Source organism: Schistocerca gregaria, chromosome 11, assembly GCF_023897955.1.
Source record: "Schistocerca gregaria isolate iqSchGreg1 chromosome 11, iqSchGreg1.2, whole genome shotgun sequence".
Lineage (NCBI taxonomy): Eukaryota > Metazoa > Arthropoda > Insecta > Orthoptera > Acrididae > Schistocerca > Schistocerca gregaria.
The window spans coordinates 105,074,016-105,080,015 of NC_064930.1; the positions used below are offsets into that span (position 1 = coordinate 105,074,016).

The 6,000-nt window shown below is 38.7% G+C and overlaps 1 protein-coding gene across 1 annotated transcript in view; it reads right to left on the reverse strand.

The window, feature by feature from the left end:
* Positions 1-5,083, reverse strand: part of LOC126295441 (uncharacterized) — a 97,683-nt gene extending 92,600 nt beyond the window's left edge. The window contains exon 1 of the mRNA XM_049987939.1: positions 4,786-5,083. The gene's annotated coding sequence lies outside the window, so the exon portion shown is untranslated. The remainder of the gene's footprint in view (positions 1-4,785) is intronic.
* Between the last annotated feature and the right edge of the window lie 917 nt (positions 5,084-6,000).

Genomic DNA, 6,000 nt, shown 5'->3' on the forward strand with positions numbered 1-6,000 from the left:
CAGTATGAAATTTTTCCAGGGAAAGAACTGATGAAACAGTTTTAAGAAATCAGTTTTGAAGACAGTGATCCAGTTGATACTCTTGAGTTCAAACAGTGGGTGCACACTGATAATGGTACATTAGAAACCAAGTAGATGATCACTGAAGATTTTATTGAAAATCTGATTCCAAAATGACAAGCTTTCCACTCATCATCATATTGTGAAGCATCAAAGTAAGCACCGAAAATGCGTAAGGGAAAGCCTCAACCCAAATGAACTGATTATACTGATGGATATTGCTGAAAGTTATTCATTCATATCAATGCACAGTCTTATAGTCATATAAATTAATGAAATCTTCTCAGGATTCCAGCGGCAGCAGATGGTTAAAATCCCACAAGCTTTTAACCGCAGTCTCCCCAACCATTGTCAAGTGGTACACGACTGCCGTGTCACCATGGCCGCACTGTTATATAGCCATGCTACTAGCTGTGACATCATTGGTGCGCTCTTCCTTGCCGATTGTAATAATGTTTATGTCCCGTGTCCATTGCCCCCCGGTTGAACCTCGCAATGGCCGGGTACCAGGCTGTGCTGAGCTGCAAATTGCCATCCTTGTTGATGGTGTTTTCACATATTTTTAGTTCTACAGCTTCTTTTATGATCCTATCCCAAAATCTCTTCATCCTCATAATCACAGATCTTTTGTCGAATAGAATTTGGTATCAATTTTCTATGCATGTTCTGCCAAGGCTAATTATTCAGGATAGCGTAGGTATAAGCACCATTCCTGTTCCATCTGGCATTGCTCCACAGTGCATACTGTTTTGCCGACATAACAGTGGTCACAATGACAAGGTATCTTGTACACTCCAGGTATTCCAAGCCCTAGATCATCTTTCACTGGCCTCATTAGCTGCTGTATTTTCGCTGCTGGCCTGAAGACTGATAAGATGTCGTGTCTATTTATCTACATCTATACTCTGCAAACTACCACAAGGCACATAGCAGAGGATACATCCCACTGTACCAGTTATTAGGATTTATTCTCGTGCTATTCTTATATGGAGTGTGGGATGAATGACTGAATCCCTCCATGTATGCTGTAATTATTCTAATCTTATTCTTACACTTCCTATGTGAGCAATACATGCAGGATTCTCATTGGGAGCTGGCCAATCTTCCTCAACACTGTGCCACAGAGAGGCAAAAACACAAGTCTCTTGTTTTCTTCTTCAGTGCTGTTTTTCCTGTCCCACCAGAAATAGCATGTGATATCTGGCGATGATTGGAGCCCTTCATCATCATCATCATTTAAGACTGATTATGCCTTTCAGCGTTCAGTCTGGGGCATAGCCCCCCTTATAAAATTCCTCCATGATCCCCTATTCAGTGCTAACAATGGTGCCTCTTCTGATGTTAAACCTATTACTTCAAAATCATTCTTAACCGAATCCATTTTCCCAGAAAATTTTTTTGTAGGTGGCTTAGTTCTGTTGACAGATATTCAGCAGCTGAGACAACTTTAGCACAGTGGATGAAAGTGTTCAGAACACCATATTTTTGTGCCGGATGGCGGTGGCCAATAGCATGCTGACATGAATCCCTGCGTGTATAAGTTTCCTGTACACACTGTGGTTGAGGTGTCCATCGGGTCATCCGGTGAACGAGGATGTCACGGAAAGACGATGCACCATCTATCTCTACTTCCATCGTACACCTAATAGGGTCATGAATGTCATTCAGGTGTTTCCAGAATTCTCCCAGCTTTTCACATCCGTGGGGCCAGATGATGCACGTATCATAGATGTACGGATAAAAGCAACTTGGGTTATCTGAAGCCATGCCCAAAGCGATGTCCTCAAATTTTTCTATAAAAAGGTTGGCTGTGGATGGTGCTAATGGACTTCCCATTGCAACACTGTCCAATTGGTCGAAATACTGGCCACAGCATAGGAAATATGATGATGCCAATGTGTACTTAAACAATCCTGCCATCATATTGTCAAATACCTGGGAGAGATCTATGCAGTTTTTGACAGGAACACACTTAAATAAGGAGATCACATCAAAATTGACCATCATATAACCCCGCCTACGATGCAGATGTTTAATTCGGTTGATAAAATTGTCTGTGTTCTTGATGTGATGCTTACAGTAACCCACATGCAGATGTGGTGGGACTAGGGCTTAGAACACCCGGAGTGTGTAAAATACCATGTCAGCTGCGTCAGGCAAACAGTACACACTGTGGAGCAATTCCAGATGGAACACGATAGCCTATGCTATCCTGAGAAATCAGCCACAGCAGAACACACTTCACAAAAGCGACACCTAATTCTATTCGAGAAAACATCAGTAATCATGAGGACAAAGGGATTTTGGGATGAGTTGTAAAAGAAGCTGCAGAAATAAAAATATCTGAAAAGCCTGAGATCCGGCTATTGCGTGTTTCAAGCAAGCATGACGGACGCAGGATAAAAACATTACAGCAGTCAGTAAGGAATAGCAAACCGGTGACGTGACAGCCAGCAGTGTGTCTATATAACAGCGAGACCATGGCGACACGACAGTAGTGTATCACTTGACAATGGCAAAGAACAGCTCGGTCAAAAGCTCATGGGATTTTAACCAGCTGACATGGCTGGTCCAAGATTCAGCTCATTGTTATCACTGGGATAACAGCCAAGCAGCCATGTGTTGTGTACTTCAGAAATAACTTAGCCATTAATAGCCTTAGTTACTGTGTCATAAGTGACAGCCTGTGGCATGACAAAATCATTGTACATGCTTTTTTCATGAAGTTCATGCAAGATCTAAAGTGTCACCTTGAAAAAAATCTACTTCAGTGATGGGTCGGCAGCACAGTATAAAAACTTCAAAAAAATCCTGAATCTCTGACATCATCAACCATCAAAATGACTTTGGAATCTCAGCCGAATGGGACTTTATTGATACAAATCATGATGGAAAATCTCCTTATGATTGAGTAGGAGGAACCGTAAAGTACTCCACATCAAGAACAAGCCTCCAAAGACCAAGCAAGGACCAGATTTTGATACCAACTGATTTGTTTAAACACTGCAGAAAGAATATCAGTGCAATACAATTAATTTTGTTTCAAAAGAAGAAACTGAAGCATTAAAAACTGAGAAAGAAGAAAGGTTCAAAAATGACTGCTCACTATCAGGAACATGAGATTTGTGGTAATATCTTACAGGACCAAACTGCTTAGGCTATTGGTCCCTAAGCTTACATACTACTTAATCTAACTTAAACTAACTTACACTATGGAGAACACACACACACACACACACACACACACACACACACACACACACACACACACACTCAGGAGTCGGGTGGACCGTGACATGGCACCCTAGACCGCGTGGTCAGAAACATGAGAGAATCATCAGTTTGTGCCACTGAATGAAAACCAAATATGCATAGTAAGAGTATTCAATTATATAAATTGTTTTGTGGTTAACATTGGCCAAAGGCAGTGAATAGTTTCTCACAACCAGGCCTATACATGCCTGAATTTATGTTGGAAAATGGTGAATTGGTAATGTCTCTGACATTTGAGATGAAGAACATGATGTGTTAATCAGTTTCATGCATCCCAATGGACCTGCACATTCATTCTACTTGCCAGACAGCAGTATGTTTGTTGGATTCCAGACAAATTCATTATTTCTGTCATTTCAGCTCCATCATCAACAAGCATGGGCTGACAGTACAGCTTGCCAGAGTCAACTGTAATTGCTGTTATCAGCACATTTCAGCAACTGAATAAATGATAACTGAAACATTATGGCCTGGCAACCATAAACAGTATGACTGTTAGTGGCAAAGCCACTACTGACCAACAGAAAATTGTGCAAATGCATTTGGTCTAAAACTAATGAAAACATAAGTTTATTTATTCTTAAATGCAAGGTCTCCAAAATAAAAACAACTTTTTCTGATCAAACAAAATATACTCTTTTTAATGGTGCCAAAAATCAGAGTGACCCCCCTTTGAGGTATGGCCTGTTGATGAGCTAAAATTGAATAATCAAACATTTGAGTAGACTTTGAGCTTAGTTAACTAAATTATTATTTGAACAATCAAGGTGTCACTTGTTGCTGGGTTTCTTGATACGCTGACAAGCTGCACATGACTAAAAAAAATTGGCGTTCCTTAAATCATGGGCAATGATAAAACAAAGTTGATGATTTATTCATTTAAGTTACAATATCAAAAATTTATGCTTCACAAAAAGGTGGCTAGTGGCCCAACCATAGTACTTATGAAGCTATAATTTGGAAAGGGCTAATGAAATTACTTTGTGTACATCTTGCAAAAATATCATCAAAACTGAATATGGTCAAGTGAAGAGCTCACCTAAATTTTGGCCACTTAACGTGCACTGACCCTTATAGTTTTCTGCATTGATAATAACAGTGTACATTTCGATACCTAATTTTGCCAATATCTCAAAATGGGTTAGTTTTTATACTGATGTAGTGAAATTTTTCGAACCAGTTTTTGCTTTTTGCCGGGAAGTTTATTTTTTTTCATTTATTGCTTCAAGAGTTTGAAGCTGTTTTATGTTTAGGAGGTCGAGTCTTTAAGGAATCATTAGTTCATTGGTATACGGATATGGCACACAAGGTACTAAAAATGCGAGGGTGATCTATATGCAACTATCACCCAGTTTCCATGTCTTACATATAAACTGATTCACTGCACATCCCTGAACGTTTTCCGCCTCTGTGGTGGCTGCTGTACAATAATGAATAAAATTGAAAACTAACCTTACAATTTTTCTTCAAAAATTCCTGCCACTCGCTACGAACACCATTAGCTAATGAACTGTGAGTACCAGAAGCCTCTTAAATACAGAACCTAGACAGTGCATTTGCAGATAACAGCTCCTTAAGTCTTATCTGTGTCGGATTACGTAAAAGGGCACCAGATGTATCAGTTGACTAAAATATCAATAGTATGCTACCAGGAAACACTTATGTGTAGACAGTACTTCAATAATGTTGTGCAATACTGCTTAAGTTCTCCCTCGATAGCTCAAGCGAAACGTGCAATAATATTCTGCAATACTGATTCTGGTTAGTGTATTATTATTATTATTATTATTTAGCAAGACGCTGCTGCTGTATCAACAGTTCCACTTTCTGGAAAGCAGGAAAAAAAAAAAAAAATATGGATGAAAATTGGTGTAAAGGAACTTCAAAGATTCCCTCACGAAAACTTGTTGACAGAATGAAGGTTGAACAACATTAAAAAAAAAAAAAAACTACTTTCATGCCATGATGGTTCAGCAACAAATCGTTGTTAATATTTCTGTTTAAGTATAATCTGCTCTAACATTTCACAACGCTGGCAGTGATTTATATATTTCAGTGCACTCCACATTCCACTTACTTCTGAAACCATTTTCAAAACAACAAACCGCGAATACAAATATGCTCAGAGTCTACAACGAAAGTAGAGTGGCAAGGATATTGTCGACACAGCACAGACGCGCAGCGAATGTCTGCGCTGAAATACCGCGAATGGAAATCGGTGTGACGCGATCATTTATTTATTTAGTTATTTTATAAGCCATCTTTAGGCATTAAAAATGCAATTGATGTGGTCATTTGTGTACATATACAGTTTACATAACTAACAGAAATTGTGTAATATATTGTAGATCATTATTGTCTAATAAGATACAAAAATTTGTCCTTCATGCTGCACAAGGTATTTGCATTATATTTACATATATAAGTTTAATCTAAATGAAACTATATTAGTACCGGTACTTAAGATCATCTTCAGTACACATTATAAACTCTTCTATTGTATAAAAAGCTTTTTCTGTAAGCCCTTTCTTTGTGACACTTTTAAACTCAATCAGTGACACATTATGTGCCTCTGTTGGCAATATGTTAAATAGCTTTACTCCCTTGTACCTGTAACCATCTTGAGTTTTCTTTAGTCTAGCAACTGGGATGTCAATTTGCTGTTTT